This window comes from Apteryx mantelli, chromosome 25 (genome assembly GCF_036417845.1).
Source record: "Apteryx mantelli isolate bAptMan1 chromosome 25, bAptMan1.hap1, whole genome shotgun sequence".
NCBI classification, from domain to species: Eukaryota; Metazoa; Chordata; class Aves; order Apterygiformes; family Apterygidae; genus Apteryx; species Apteryx mantelli.
Genome location: NC_090002.1, coordinates 2,531,838 through 2,547,742, shown reverse-complemented (window position 1 = coordinate 2,547,742; position 15,905 = coordinate 2,531,838).

Sequence of the window (15,905 nt, the reverse complement as noted above, 5' to 3'; positions counted from 1 at the left end):
TGATGATTGAATTATTAGTAAGAGCTTTATTCAGCCTGACTTGCATAAATCTCTGTTGGTTTTCGTTAGTGTACTCCACTTTCTCTGTCACGTAAACCTATGTGCTCGAGGTATTAGGTTTATATTTATTTATGCAATAGGGAAAATATGGTAAGTGTGCTACTGATTTCATTGATTGGAAAAATGTGACTAGTACAACAAAGACTGTGGAATGGATATCAGCTGCCCAGAGGCTTCTGCAGTTAGATAAAGGATTAAGACATGAAAAGAGAGGTCATTTGAATGAGGTAACTGTATCAGGCTGCATAAATGCTTGTGTTCCTGCACACCCACAAATTGAAATGCAATGCTTGACGATTACATAGGGATGTGTGAAGAAAAAGATTCTTACAAGAAACTCTACCTGGGCCATTTGCATTGATCCATAAAGAAAGAAAGAGAACAGCAAAGCACAGAGAGTCCCAGCCCACACACGTAGTGGGAAAAATGCAGCAATGTGAACTAATTTTTCTTAACCAGGTGTGCAAAACAGCAGGAGGCCAAACCCAGGCTCTCTGCAGATTGAGAGTGGTAGGAAAGTATCAGCAGGCAAAGTTTCATTGCAGCAAGGCACTCTGCTTCAAATTATTTTTGTGGAGAAAAAGCAAATGCATGTACCCTGTCAGCTGGGGGAGACTTCTTTTCATTGTAAGCTGTGTATGACAAGTAGCGTGTAGGGGTTGTTATGGCTTTTGTGGTTACTTTTTTTAATACCTGAAAATCTTTGAAAACTGTTGGAAAATCTCCCAAAACTGAGTTATCCAGGCATTCAGCCCAACATTCCTGCAGAGCAGTGGCCTGCAAACCTAGAAGGAACTTTTCCCTTCTCCAAAAGGTCAGTCTGTTAGGCACAAAATAATAGATGTTGAAAGGAAGTAATTTCAAAATGTAAGATTAAGGTTGGCATCAGGGAGAGATGAGTTACCAGAATATGTCTTTGTTTTGCTGCCTCTTGAAGCCTCAATTTCTTCTAATGGAAGACTTCCATGTTTGGCTCATGTGCAGGTATATATGCGTGCTGCATTTAAGTTGCTGTGGAGCTGCAGCAACAGAAGGCTCAGGATGAAAAACTGCCTGAGAAGCAGGTCCAGAAGCAGTTACCCTATGGTGAGCTCTGCCCTGCTGGGGTTTTAGTACCAGCGGTACAAGAAATGGTAATTTCTGAGGTAAGTCAGTGAAAGCTGCAATCGCTCTAAGAGTTCAGAGAGATATAGCCACCCAGGAAGAAGTGATGGGGATGTGGCCCCTGGAATTTCCCAAATCTGCTTAGCTCAATTACCATACAACTTTCCTTCTCTGAAGAGTGAGGTACTTTTCATGAGACTTATTCTTCTGTCTTTCTTGGAGATTGCAGAGAAGAAATATCAATGGCATAATTAAAAATAATTTGTTTCCCATTATGCACCTATCCCACACAAACACTTTCTGGTTCTGTGACATCTCACATTGATCTGAGACTGCGTGATACAAAGACCCAGAGTCTCTAAGTGTCTAAAAGTGTTCATGAGAGTTAAGTGTTAGGGTTGGAAGCAGTGCTTGATAATTCACTGAATGATTTATTTGCATAAAACCTGTTGTAGCATGTAGCACTTTAAAAATTCAGAAGGTTTCTTCACCTTATATACGGTGAAGCGTTTGTTTCTAAATGATGGGTAGAACATCTAGAAGCAACTATAACTAAAATTACTTGAACTTTTCATTTTCAAAGCTCTTTCCACTACTTTCTGATTTGGGGATGACATTTTTCAAGTCTGAACTCTGCTCAAAAGTGCTTTTGGAAAGTCCGAATAAAAACAGTTTAGCCATCTCTGTGTAAAATGACTGCTACAAAAGTACTCATTTGCTATGACACATTCTTGGCAGCCGTCTGCTGAACAGCTTTAGTGACTAATTGGAGATGGCCAGAAGTATTTTTGAAATCATTATATATTTATTATTGATTATAGCAATGCTTAGACTCCACCCATCAACCAGAGACGTAAGTGCTAGATAGTCTACAGGTGGCAATGGAAAAGCCAGTGCTAACCCTCAAAGACTTGCAGCATAGTTTGCCAGCAATGATAGCTGCGTCTCTGGGGGAGCAGGACACAGCAATGAAGGTGTTACCAGGTTGGCAAACCATAGTCAATGAAGACTCTGTAACTGGATGCACATCCACTTGGTGCTAGCGTTTGGCCCACAGTCGGGAAGAACTGAAAGGACAGGGGGATGTAATCACCCTTGCCGTTGGACGAAGGCTGTAGTGATCCCAGCGCTGCAGTCCCATTGCTCATCTGTTTAGTCTCTCCCCTTCAGTCTGTGAGGGAGAATTATTCAGGTGAGTGAAGTGGCATTGCGAAAATTCAGCTTTAATTTGAAAAATAGAAGTGCTTGTTTTGGGACAATTCTTATCATCATAGCTGATGCAGATAAACAGCTCCAGCCTAGGAAAGTACTCAACACTAGAGCAATTAGGTGGACTCTCTAAAAGTAAAATTTTAAAATTGCCAGGAGATGGGAATAATTATGTAGCAGTTCCCACTTCCATTTTGATCTTGTAACACAAGCATGAGCGAACGTGGTATTAGATTCTTTTCCTGTTGAAACATCCTAAATTAGTTTTGGTTCCATTGTTAGAGGTACATTTGTTCCAAACTTTTGAAGTTTGTTAGTAAACTGTCTCTAATGGCCATACTATATGAATTCTCCTTTCACATTTGTGTCTATATAGTAAAACTATACCTCCTGAAAACATAAATATGGAGGTGTTTCATATCACTACAGATTACAATGTTCCCCTAAGCAGTTCATTTCAGATCCATGCTTCCCATGGCACCACATGCAAAAGATACAAAAATGCCATTAATGTTGAATTGAGGCAAATGGACATTCTCTTTCTTGAAAATTCTGTATTAAATTTGTCATTTTTCAGTCACCTGTTTATTTCATGGAAAGGAATATATTTGAAGTTATAGAAATCGAATATAATAGGACTTTTCAACCTATATTCTGCTGAATTAGAAGAATTAATTAAAAAAAAAAAAGCCTTTATTGCTGCCTTTTTCCCCAAGCTGTTGTTTTTCAGTTGCATTAGAATGGAATATATTTGGGTTTAAAAAATGACAGCTCCTTTTCATGGTCTTTTACTGTATTTCTGCTATGGCTGGTCAGATGCTTTTATCTAAACCTTTGTTCTTTGCAGTGGAAGAATTTCAGAGGATTTAAGCGAGTGCTTGGAGAGTTTTCAGGGGAAAAAAATTATGCGATATTTTGCCATCATGAAATGCTGTTTTCTGATCAGCACTAATCTCCATACTTTTTTGAAACTTTTGTTGACTGTGATGGACCTGAGAGTTCATGATACAGCTCAGCACACCTGCCCATCCTGCTGGTGCCTAACTGTGCATAACAGGTCCTGTTGTGTGTTAGAGGTGGTGGGTTGTTCTCTTATGTCCTAAGGAGTATTGTACATCGTTTGTTAGCAGCTCGACTCTGATTCCCATGCCATGACTTTGACAAGGGACTGTTATAAGGAAATAGCTAGAACAGGGGTTGCCAAGTAATCGGAATCACTAGCTATGAGAAGCAGCAAGCTGGCTTCAGAGGCTGGCACTGCTGGCTCATCCTGGGACTCAGCTGAACGGAGCCAGAGCATCTGCTAATAGCAGGCAGTGAGCAACTGGAGGTCCGTCAAAAACGATCACCTGAAGGAACATCTCTGAATGGTGCTTGGAAAAGGAAAACGCGTGGGGCTTTTTGACATGGTGAATACGCACCATGTAGCCCAAGATAGACAGGGGCGGTAAAACTTTTATTGTGTCAAGGAGAAGATTAAAAATAAGGACGAAGGAATAGTATTTGATTTAATTGTTTTTGTGGCAGCTTTTAAATAGTACCATGAGCAGAAAATAATTTGAGGCTAGTCTGCTCCTGTGGCATCAGCTGATTTGCCTACCAGACAGGACAGAGTTGCCCAAGGCAGCAAAATGGCAAGGGAATCTGCTGGGACAATGATGGTGGGCCATGAGGGGCACGTTCTCCAGGTGCAACTGCCTTCTCCCAGAGCCAGCCCTCCTTGTGATCTGACACACCACAACCTCACGATTTACCGATGTGATTTACAAGAGAAAAGTGGAGATATTAAGAACTTTAAACTTTCCTCTTAAGAATCAGAAATCTTCCTTAATGCTAAGTAATTATAAAATTGCAAAATTAAAGGTGGTAAGGGCCTGTTAATATGGCACCCTGCTCCGTCTGCAGGGGATTGTTCTGGGGGAACTAGGTGGCTTAAAAATGGGCATTCAATCAATTATTTACCTAATAATTTCTGTTCATTGACTTCTGTCATTGAGATATATTGTGTCATCTTTTTTCATGAGCAACAAGAATAGATTAATTTCATTCTCAAATCATCTGCAAGGCAGATTTATATAGAGCCTTTGTATCTCTACGCAAATTGGAAAACGTAAGCCTTCCACAACGCACTTGCTAAATATTTTCAAAGAAGAAATATGAATATCCCAATCTTAATTACTTTTTCATGGTATGCTACCTTCAGCTTGAGTAAAGAGTTGGAGTACGGGACTGCATCTAGTTTTGTCTGGAAAGAATTAGGTCTATAAAGTTTAAATATTCCCATTGTAAATGAAAGATGAGGTGAAAGCTGCTGCGGTGCTGGCTTTTGGCGATCAAATGCGACTCGCAAGCCGCCCTGTGAGAGGTACCAGAAGTTCTGTGAAGTTGAATGTGTTTGTACATTTACTTCCAGAAATAAAATTGCTTACTTAAGCGTCACTTAAACCACGTGAGGGAAATGCGAGGCTTGTGTAGGCCTTAGGAGAGCGCTGATGCTCTGTTTAGGTGTGCTTTGAGCTGGGGGGGGGGGGCACAAAAGCAAATCTCTCCCTTTGGGCTTTCTGTGGGCGTTTTTTATGGGCTTCCATGGAGCTGCCCTGCCCCTTCGGGAGGTGGGGGGGGGGGAGGACCAGCAGAGGGTAAGCGAAAGCAAACGGCTGTGCCCACCCCTCGCGCGGCAGCTCCGGGGTACCCGGCCCGCGTGTCCCGCCCGGGGCCGCCGCGGCGAGCAGCCTCCGCAGGTGCCGCGCGGGGGCGGCAGGGGGCGCTCGCGAGCCGCGCGGCCGCCGGCGCCGCCTCCCTCCCTCCCTCCCCCGCCTCCCTCCCTCCCCCCCCCGCCTCCCTCCCCCCCTCCCCCGCGCCGCGCGGGCTCCCACGTGGTGCGCGCCCCGCTCAAAAGCCGCGCGCCGCCCCGCGCCCGCTCCCTGGCGCCGGCAGCGTCCGCCGGCGCCTCTGGCTGCTGCCGCCGCGCCGCCGCCCTGCGGGCACATGCCAAGGCGCGGGGCGGCCGCGCCGGCCCCCGCCTGCGCCCCTTCCTCTGGCCGCTGCCCGCGCACGGGGGGCACGAAGCTGGCGGGAAGAGGCGGCTTCGGAGGAGCGCTTGCGGTCTCCCTGCGCGGATTCCCGCTTCTGCCCGCCCGCCCGTCCGTCCGTGCACGATGGGGCTTCGGCTCGGGACTTTGCGTTCATCTGTTGCGTGGCTTCATCTGCCACCCGAAGAGAAATCGATTGCCACAGCAGCCCTCGTTAGACAGCACGGCTTCAAGGGACGAGCAGCTCTTAAGGAGCAGGGAGGACGAGACGCGCGCTGCTACCGTTGACTTGTTGAAAGACCTGTTTTTTTTGTTTGTTTTTTTTTCCCCTTTGGAAGGGGGAAGTTTGCTCCCCAGACTCTAGCCCGGCTTCCTCCACACCCTTTTCTTCTCCTCTTCCTCTCTTTTTCCAGGATCCGCTGCTTGGGGCCGGAGGTGATTCCCTTCGTATTCCCCCCCCCCCCCCCAATCCTATACCGGCACAGGAGGCACGAACTAGCCGGGCGGAGCGCTGCCCGCCCTCGCTGGAAGCGGGGCGGCCCCCCTCTTCCCTCCCTCCGGGAAGAGCTGCCCGCGGCGCTCCGGGCTCGCCCCCTTGCCCTTGCCCTCGGCTGGGGCGGTGTTGCGGGGCTGCCTCCGCGGGGCGCCTGGGGCGGGAGGAGCCCGCCGGGCTCGGGCTCGGGCCCTTTGGCCGCCACCACGTCGAAAGCGGCGGCGGCGGCGGCCGAGGACTTGTGCAAGGTGTCCGACGAGGAGCTGCTCGCGTGGAGCAAGGAGGAGCTGATCCGCAGCCTCCGCCGGGCCGAGGCCGAGCAGAGGAGCGCGATGCTGGACCGCAGCAGCCTCATGCGCGAGGTGAACCGCCGCCTTCAGCTCCGCCTCGGCGAGATCCGCGGCTTGAAGGTAGCGGGTAGCGGGCGGGGGGGGGGGGGGGGGGGGCGAGTTTCTCCGGTGTGTCCCCAGCGCATGGCGGCGGCGAGAAAGGGAGCCCGCCCGTGCCGGAGCGGCGGGCACGGAGCGGTGCCGGGGAGCAGGGCCGAAGCTGCGCCCGGCGGAGCTGCCGGCACGCGTGGGGCGTGGGCCGGCGGCCCCCGAGCTGCGACGGTGCCCCGGGGCCGAGGTGGGGGGCGCGGGGGCTGGCGACCTTCCCGCGGCGCGGGGTCCTTGCGCGGAAAACTTCCCTGCACGTAGGTGCCGGGCACACGAGTGCGTCTCACGACCGCGAGTGGCTTCGCCCAGCCCTCGTCAGGTGAATGTGCTGGCGGTTCTCGCCGAGAATGGCGTGAAAAGCGAACAGGATTGAGCCTGCTGGAAATGAAGTGCCCGGTTAAAAGCGGTGAGAAACTATTCCGCGGTCTGTGGAGCACAGCTGTTCTGTAATGTGTCCCACTGCGCTTTGGGCTGATGGGAACATCTAATTCTTGTCACCTTTGCGGTAGACTTCGTTGGTTTCTGGTAAGATTCAGTGTTTCTATCTGAAATACATGTGAAAGAATACAATGTGCGGAGCTGTAGAGATTCAAAAGGCTTTGTTTTGCCTATGCTGTTTTCTGTCATGTTTTTTTTAAGATGACTTCCTAGGCTCTGCCTTGGAGTGATGAGAATCATTCTCTAGTTTCCTTGTCTGGAAAGGACATCTGAGGATGCATCTCTAAGGAAGTCCCTTTCAGTGGTGTACTTCCACAGACTGCACTGAGAGGCAGACCAAGGCTGTGATGATTGATGCCTTCTTAATTTAACCCTTGCTAGGTGGGAAGCGTAGTCCCTAATGTTTCCTTCCCTGCTTCTGAGAATTGGGCAGACAGCGTAACTACTGCCAGAGAATTACCCTGATGTACCAGGTATGACTGTGTTGGAGAACTTGAAAGCTACTTTAAAGTGGACGTGACTACAAAGCATTATCTGTCTTGTTGCTGTGACACGTGGCACTTTTTGTAAAATTCCTTAGTTGAGGTGAGGTTGGAGAGGAGGAGAGACCCAGGTGCAGTGTGGCCTTTTGAATTGTTATGTGAGGGTACAACAGAAGAGAGTTCATGACTTGTAGAATGGTTTTAGACAACTAAATTATTGAGCAAGTGTCTTTGATAATCCAAGCTTTCCTGTTCTGCAGCGTACAGCAATCCTGCCTGCCTCCCTCCATTTTGACAATAGAAGGTGCCTGGGGGTAAGAGAGACCCATCAATGATATTAGCTTAGTGAAAACAGAGCTTACATTTTAAATGCAATTTAAATTACAGCAGCAATATCGTTCTCCTGGTTATGTTCAAAGGTGTTGTGATGTTATATGGGTTTATCTATCTGCCAGCTAAGTAACAAAGCACACCAAAATGTGTAGGAAGGAGTGACAACTTCCTCTCTCAATTCTGAACTTCCTAAGTGATGTTCAGCTTCCACCTTTTGTTCAGATGTCTCAGCTGAAACTTTTAAAAGGGATTTGGGAGAACAAGGTCTCTGGGCTGCAATGAGTTTCAGTGGTGTGTGGGTACCTACTTGCTTCTTTGTCCCATGTGAAGGAACAGGTCCATGAGTAACGATGAACAGCTGTGCCTGGCTTGAGTGGATGCCTGCTGCCTGCTTAGATACTCTGACTGCTAAACTGTGGGCTGTCACTTCAACTTTTTTCCACCATGGGGTCATCTGAAGAATCCCTATCCTGTATAGGTTTTTCAGGTTACCTTGCGACCTCATTGAGACTTTTCCTTTGTCAAACCTGGGTTGAAACTGGTCAAGTTCAAAGTCATTTTGAGAGGAAGGTCACACACTCAGGCACGCACCCAGCAGAGTTGCAGAAGCTTCCTTTTTTATTTTAGGAAACTGTGCTAAAATGGTCTTTCTGTAAGACTAAGCTTGTAATACCAGACATAAGGGAAGACTATTTAGACCAGAGAAGACAAATATGGTTACAAGCCAGTTTAGTAAAAGTAGGGTGGCGAAATACTGAAAATGTTTTCTTTGCTGTATTATTCTGCTACAGTAAGAGCCTGAACGTTTTTTCTTCAGAGCATTACTGTTCTTCAGTTAGAGAAGGGCACTGGGAACATGTACTACTTTGTTTTGTTAGAAGTGAAAAATCTATTAAAGCAGATTATTTCATTTCAGAATGATTGAACCAATTCTGATTGAGAACAGACAAGATTCTTTTATGCAAATCTGAAGCAAAATCAAACAAACCCAAATATTTTAAATCTCTAAAAAGTTCGTTTTATATGTGAATATGCTTTAGGGAACAGAGAATATAAATGTTGTTAATTATCTGAGCGAGATTACCATTTCTGATGTACTTTCTGGTTTTAGTCAGCAATAACTTTACAAGTGAGTATTTTTGAGGGAGTGAGAACATCATGAGAGAGTATGATCATCTGGATTTCTCATTGTGCTTTTGTTTTTTTTGTTTTTCCTTTGGGCATTAATTAAACACCTGAAATTTTCATACCATATTGGAAGTTAGTCATTGAACCTTTCCAAATTAGCTCTGCATATTCAGTTTTGTACTGGACAGGTGTTCTGTTAGTATGAAACATGATGCAGTTATAATATGCCAGATCTACACACACAATTGTTTATGCCTTACTTGAGTGCTTAGCTGATGGTTTGTAGCAGTGCTGTTCACTGACTTGTACAGTGCTAATGGTATAATGTTAATTGTTTTGGACCCTCTTCTCTCATGCTTATCTTTCTTTTAAAGGATATCAATCAGAAGCTGCAAGAAGCCCTCAAAGAGGGACTTGCCAATAAAGGTAATGTTTCAAAGGCTATCGGAAATAACTTTCAAAAGGTAGAGAGTGGAGTGCAGATTTTATCCATTTTGAATAGCACCTCAATGTGTTCCTGTTCTTTTAAACACAAATACCTTTCAGTGTGAAGGCCAGAAGAGCTTAAAAAAAAAAATTTTTTTTGTGAATGGGGCCCATCTAGAGGGAGTGGGAGATAACTTGCCTGAACTAGGGGTATTTGGAAGAGATTTAAAAATGTGTTTAATTTTAATTAGTCTTTTATGGGTGAATCATTTATGGGTGAATTAGTCTTTTATGTTGCTGAATCAGTTCCTCACTTCCCCCAGTGTATGTGGCCAGGGCCAGGCATATTGCGGTTGCACAGAAGCATTGACACAGTCCCATCAGTAACCCTTGCTTCAGACCTGTGAGTAGTGCCCTTATCTTCCAAGCATTTAACCAATACAAAATGGAGATTAGCAGCTATGCCAGCTGGCTGGTTAATTTGAGATTTATGGCCTTATCTCTTGTTTTGAGCGTCCATTGGAACTTCACTGACATTTGAACGCAGACCTCCAGAGGCGGAAGGCTGACGTAGTGCATCACTGTGCCGGTGTTGTCAGAGTCTTGACCAACTCTGCAAGCCAGCGTTTGTGTGGCTCCCCTGACTTTACTGGTGTTCTACGTGGGATGCATCTGATGCGTTGCGGGGTTTTTTTGGTTTATTTAAATGTATGTTTTGAAAACAATAGGTTTTTCAAGTAGTGAGTAGGAGGTTGTTTCATCATGTACTGAAGCCAACATAAAAGCTCATTTATTTTCATGATAATTGGGCCAAGTTGTAAGATATTTGCCTTCTCTTTGCCTTCCTGATGATTTCTGAGTCATCGGGAGCTTGGAGGGGCAGTTAGTGTTGCCTGCCTGAAATATATAGGCAGACTACTTTTGTACCAGGATGAAAAGTCCTTACGTTGAAGCCTAGTTGGAATGGTTGCTTGGGGAGAGCACCTTTAACTTCAGGAGGGGCCATTGTGCAACGTAGCCCTTCAAACAGCTTTCTGAGTTACTGTGTTATGGTGGTATTATAGTAAAATGTTTTTAGAACTATTGCAGTGATTAAATTGTCAAATTCTCTGAACTCTGGCAGTTTTAATGCAGAGCTGAAATATTATTCTAATTCTTGGTAAGTGCTGCTTGTTTAAGCCCTTCAGCCTTGCAGGATGTACTGTGCATGTTAATCAAAGGGTGTCCTGTCTTTCCAGCTCTACCTATTAATGGAGCCTTTCTTTTTCTTGTGAGTTTTTTTTTTATTTTATTAGAAAAGTAATAATGGGGGGCTGCAGATTGTACAGCGAGTTGAACGGGTTAATAATACCCAGTGAGGAACAAAGCAGTCAGTGTAGAGAGGTGCTGAAAATATTGTACTTACCGTTCACACACCACGTACATTCTTTAGGTGTTGACAGGTGCTATAGGACAGTGAAGCATTCCAAATTAGAGGGTATTTAATGAGGTGTAATAAAGCTTTGTGTACTTAGAATGACTCTAGCAATGAAAACTGATTGGTTTCTGAGCTAGCAAGTCATGCCTCAATTAGTGAACTGAAGCACAGCTTATCTTAGGTCTTATTGTCAAATACACAGATCTATAGTAACTGAGAGAACACTTAGGATTATGTTCAAGTAACGATCTTGATATAAATCTTGTCTGTGTGTGTGCTTCTTGAACAGTTAAAGGGTGGGTTCCATTGAGCAAAGTAGCTAGGATGGAAACACTGAGCTCTGAATTTTGCTGCTTCATGCAGGAAGAAGTCAGTCTTTAATATACCACATCTGTTCTTGCAAAAAGGTTAAACCTGAATCATGCAGTGCTTGTTTTACTACTACAGGTTTTACTATAGCCGCATACTTGAAGCTGCAGAAGAGTCCACTGTATCCACTTGTCTGTCTGAAGAAACCTGGAGTATTAAGCCTTAGTAAAGAAAAAGGGCTAGAACACTTGACCATGGAATTTGGAAATGTATTTTAATAGGATGCTCAATTGTAACTGAGCTCTTAAGCCCCATTAGCACATTCAGCCAGATGCTCATTGCTGTGAAATGACACTGAGCCCAACAGCTGTCGAGGTCCTAAAAAGGATCATACATATTATCTTTCATTCAGTAGCATTCAAAGAAATGTGAAAACATGGAAATGCATGACACTTTGGAAGAGAGATGTGATCCTTTTGGTCTAAGGCATAAATTGCCATCTACCTAATGGAAACTAAGAATGAATTTCACTCTGACGTGTTATTCCATTTCTGTTTATGGCAAGAGGTTTTGTGCGCCTCCATCTAAAGCAGCTGGTACTGGTCACTATAGAAAAAGGAATGAAAGACTGATTGGGTCAGTTGCCTGATCCAGTATAGCAAGCTGTAATTGTTGTAGGTGGTTCTTTTGTAGTCCTCTGTATGTGGATGCATTTTTCTTTTTTTCCCTATCCTTGTTCTCCAGCAGTGGTTTGTAATATGCCTCAAGGGCTTAATAATATGGTCTTTACCTTCATGGTAAACCTGAAGTACTGTGAAGGGTTTTAGTGGTGCTTATATACATGAATTAAGAATCTTCCATAATGTGTGGGGCATTTACAATCAAGAAACCTAAAAGCACATCTAAATAAACAAGCAAGAAAAACCTACCTTTCTCTCTTACCTTCCCCCCCCCCCCCCAGCTTGTTGTGTCTCAGGTCCTTCTTTTGAAATCTGATCACTTGTGATCAAATTTTCAGACAGTCTTACAGCTCAAAGATACCAAATGAAATAAGGAAATGGAGGGATTAGCCTGGAAGGAGCCTTGGACAGTGGGACTGCAAGACAGTGAGATATACCATTAATAACAGTAACTTGTTTCAGAGGAAATTAGTTCTACAGTTATAACATGGGAGGGGAAAAAAATACATCAGTCCTTAAAAAAGCCCTAATGATACTAGTCTATGCACACTTAGTATCTTTGAAATTTTTAATGCTTTTAATCCTGTAAAATCCATAGAAAAGAAACAGGATCATAGTTTGAGATCTGTCCATGAGCATGTGGTCCACACCATGAAAAAAGTTGCAGATGTATTAATTGCAAATGGGAAAGGTGCCATATTGAGCTGGCTATCTTGAAGGATAAACAGATCTGTGAAGCCTGATTGTGAATAATAAATAAGCTTAGTTCAACATGTGTCAGTTTTGCTCTAAAACTTCTGGTTTCTTTGCACTGGTCCCTCCCTATACATTGTTTGGGGAGGGGAGGGATCTAGCAGGTTTTTGCACCTGTGTACTTCAGCAAGCAAATCTTTGACCCTGTATTTTTCCTGTGCGTGATTTGTGTGAATTTTGCACTAGATGATAACACGTATTGTGTCAGGTGACAGAGCATGGGGAGAAAGATGACAGTATTTGTAATGCTGACCTGTAAAAATCCATATCATCATTTTAAGTGGTTTAGACTAATCGAACACAGCACTGTTCAAACACTGTCAGGAATAAGAGATGCATTATCTTTCAGCTCTGATCAGTGAGCCCTGTGATAAACGACAGTATTGAATATCTTTTGGAGTTCTCTATTTTGGTACTTCATCAAAGTTACCTAAATGTTCCGAAGCTTTTGTGATATTGTTTAAATTTAAGGTTCTAGTGAGACAGAACCTGCAATATCAAACTTCTATTTGATAAATAGTGAGATCTCTTTCAAATGTTTGGCCTCAAAACTGATTGTTTCTTTTAAGTGCATCTGTTTAAATTCCTGTGGATTTTAAAAATTTGGCTTGATCAGCACTTGCTGTAGGCTTTGGAATATATATTTGCAACTTGGATTCAAAAAATATATATACTTTTACCAAAGGTTACAGGGTTTATTCATCATTACGTTGCTCATATTCATGCTAAGCTCAGATAAACCTGGGGAAAAGCATTGATGGGTGACCCACATCCCCTGTTGGTTTGTGAGTCCGTTTTAGTTTTACAGTGGGTGAATCTTAATGCTAAATATCCATCTTATGGGTTTTTTTGTGGTCTGAGAATATTACTGATGGCCTGAAGATGGGTCTCTAAAAAAATACTCTTTGTTTCTGAAAGAGCAAAAGAACACTGCATTGAAGGCAGCTAATAAAACAATACACCAAATGCGTTCAACTGAATGCTTAAAGGTTGAACATGCAGATTGTCTTAGTCCTTTAAAGTATTTGATCATTTCACTCCTTGGGCACCTGACTTGCCCTCAAGCTGGCTGCCCAGACAAGAGCAAGATATCCTTGCTCTTGCAGCACTCTTACAGACATCGCTTGCCTGTTATTGTAGTTTGTCTTGCTTGCTTGTATCTATTTTAAGGTTTTTGTAACCTGAAGTTAGACTTTGAATTTTAGATTTTTGCAGTATCATTAAAGACACTGCAGTAAAGATTATGCAGTCCATAAAAATAACATGAAAGCAAAGCATTCCAATAACTCTTTTCTCCTAACCAGATCTCCAACCTGCAAGACCAAAGGCTCTGCAGCCTTAAATTAAGGCAGAAGATCCCAGAATCAGTCTCCTACAGGTACAGGCGCTAAGAATTTTTTGAGTTATTCCTTGTTGTTGGAACTTGACACCTGAACTCTACACTCCAATCAATAATACTGAATGCTACATGTTGACTGCTTGCTGCCACAGCACAGGTGAATGATTTGGAGAGTTAGGAGGACAAAAAGCATCTTGAGCATATTAAGCCAAACTCTGCTTTCAGTCTTTAGGTGTCTGTACTGACATTTTGCCTTCCATATAAAAGTAGTCAAATGGAAAGATATCTTTTATAGTGTGTTGGAAAGTTGTACTTAGGCTGATAAAAATGAATTGCTGGGTTGCCTGACAGCATGAAAAATGACTGATCAGACTATTTTGGAAGCTTGGATCTGAGTTTTATCACCTCAAGTCATTCCATCATCCTTCTTTTGTCAAGAATGAATTGGATAGTGCTAACTCCTTGTGTTGATCACACTGTTGCAATTATATGCAGTTACAGACCCGTGGAGTACTGAAAAGATACTTGTGGAAGCCTAAAAAGGGACTTGCTTTACCCTCTTTCATGATAACTCTATAACCACCCAAATCAAGCAGAGTGTGTTGCATGGAACAGATAAGTCAATGCATATCAGCTGCCACCTGAAAATGTGTGCTGTGGGTGCTGAAGCTAGGAGCCAGTTTCCTGGGCAACATGTTCTATTCCAGCTCTATTGCCTGATGCTGTTTTTATTTTAATATATATATTTATTTGACTAACACACTCAGTTGACAGAGATGATTCTGATATCTGTTTGGAAAATGGAGGTACATTTGAAGGATTAATAAGGATGTTTGAATATGAAATAATTACTCCTTGAGAGCAAAATATTTGTTGAATTTATCAATGTGAAAGGTTCTATGCTTTTAATGTAGCAGGTCTTGGTTTGGTCTGTTTCTGTGTTTGATAAAGGTGCACTTAGCAGATGTATCTTTCAGTAAGTTGATGAGAGTTATCAGTCCTACGTGTCCATTCTCCTCCTGTTGTGAGATTTTGGGTATTCATTGCCTTGGTTATAGGAAAAGAAGGTGCTGACTGAGGAAATGCAGTCAGGGGACGTTTTCTCTCCAACTTAACATTTTTAAGTAGGTACTTTTAATAAGCCCCAAACTTGGCTAAATTTTTCTTGATTTGTTTTTGAAGTGCTACCCAGAAATACATCATGATGCAAGGAAGTCATAGGATCTTGAAACTGGTCAGAAGGGGTCTGTAATAGAAGATGAAAGTGGTAGAATTTCCACTGTCCAAAATGTGGAAAAATAGAGAGAATAAATCCAGAGAGTGCAAACATTAGTTAATGTTGTTTCCGAGGGGACCAGGAACATCTTAATTCAAAACACTGAGGCTCAGTGTATCTTCTGTGTGTGTTTCTGCTCATCAGTGTAGTATTCAGGTGCTCAGGTGTGTCTCTTGAGCTCAGGTGTTTAGTCATGCTAGCTAGATGATGAATAAATCAACCAACTGGCTTCCTCAGCCGGGTAGCGTGACTGTTTATACAGTGCTAAGTACTGAACTTGTGTCCCAGTCTATCTGGTAAAACAAACTGAGAAAGGCTGTCTGAGGGTCAGTTCCTTTATTGCTCCGGAAACCTAATGAGGAATCTGGAGGTGTATTGTGCAGAAAAGTAAAGAAACCCTCAGACCCTAACCCTAATCAACCAAACCCAAATGTATATCGGATCTGAAAGCCACCAAAATGAATTTTATGTTGTAACCTTTTTTCTGTGCTATGTTGAAATCTTGCTGAATTCATGAACATCTGGCAAAAGGAGAGGCTGAAAATCTCTAATATATTGGTCATCAGACTAATCAGCTTAGTGCATCTGCTGGAAAATGGCATTTGCAGTATGTCTGTTCTCTTTGGGCCCAATCTGTTACACTTCTGGATGTGAAAATCTTGCTCTGGTTCTTGCTGGCCAAGCTTGCTTCTGCTTTTCAGTGATCCTATCAGCTTCTCAAAGGCCCAAAGAAGTCTGCAATTTCAGAGATGGGGGCTGTGGTAGCAGCTGGAGGACCTGAAGGAGTGCAAGACAGTGCTGTCTTCCTTTGTTCTCCTGATCGCAATGAAAAGCGATCAGAAGGTCCTCTTTTCTCTACAGCTCAGAAGTAGTACAAGTCAAAAAATGTATTTGCAAAATGGAGGCCCTAATGCTTATGAAGAACTATGGATGAACTGTTAACCTGACTTAAATATTATGCTTGTTAACAAAACAGGATTAGTCAACCA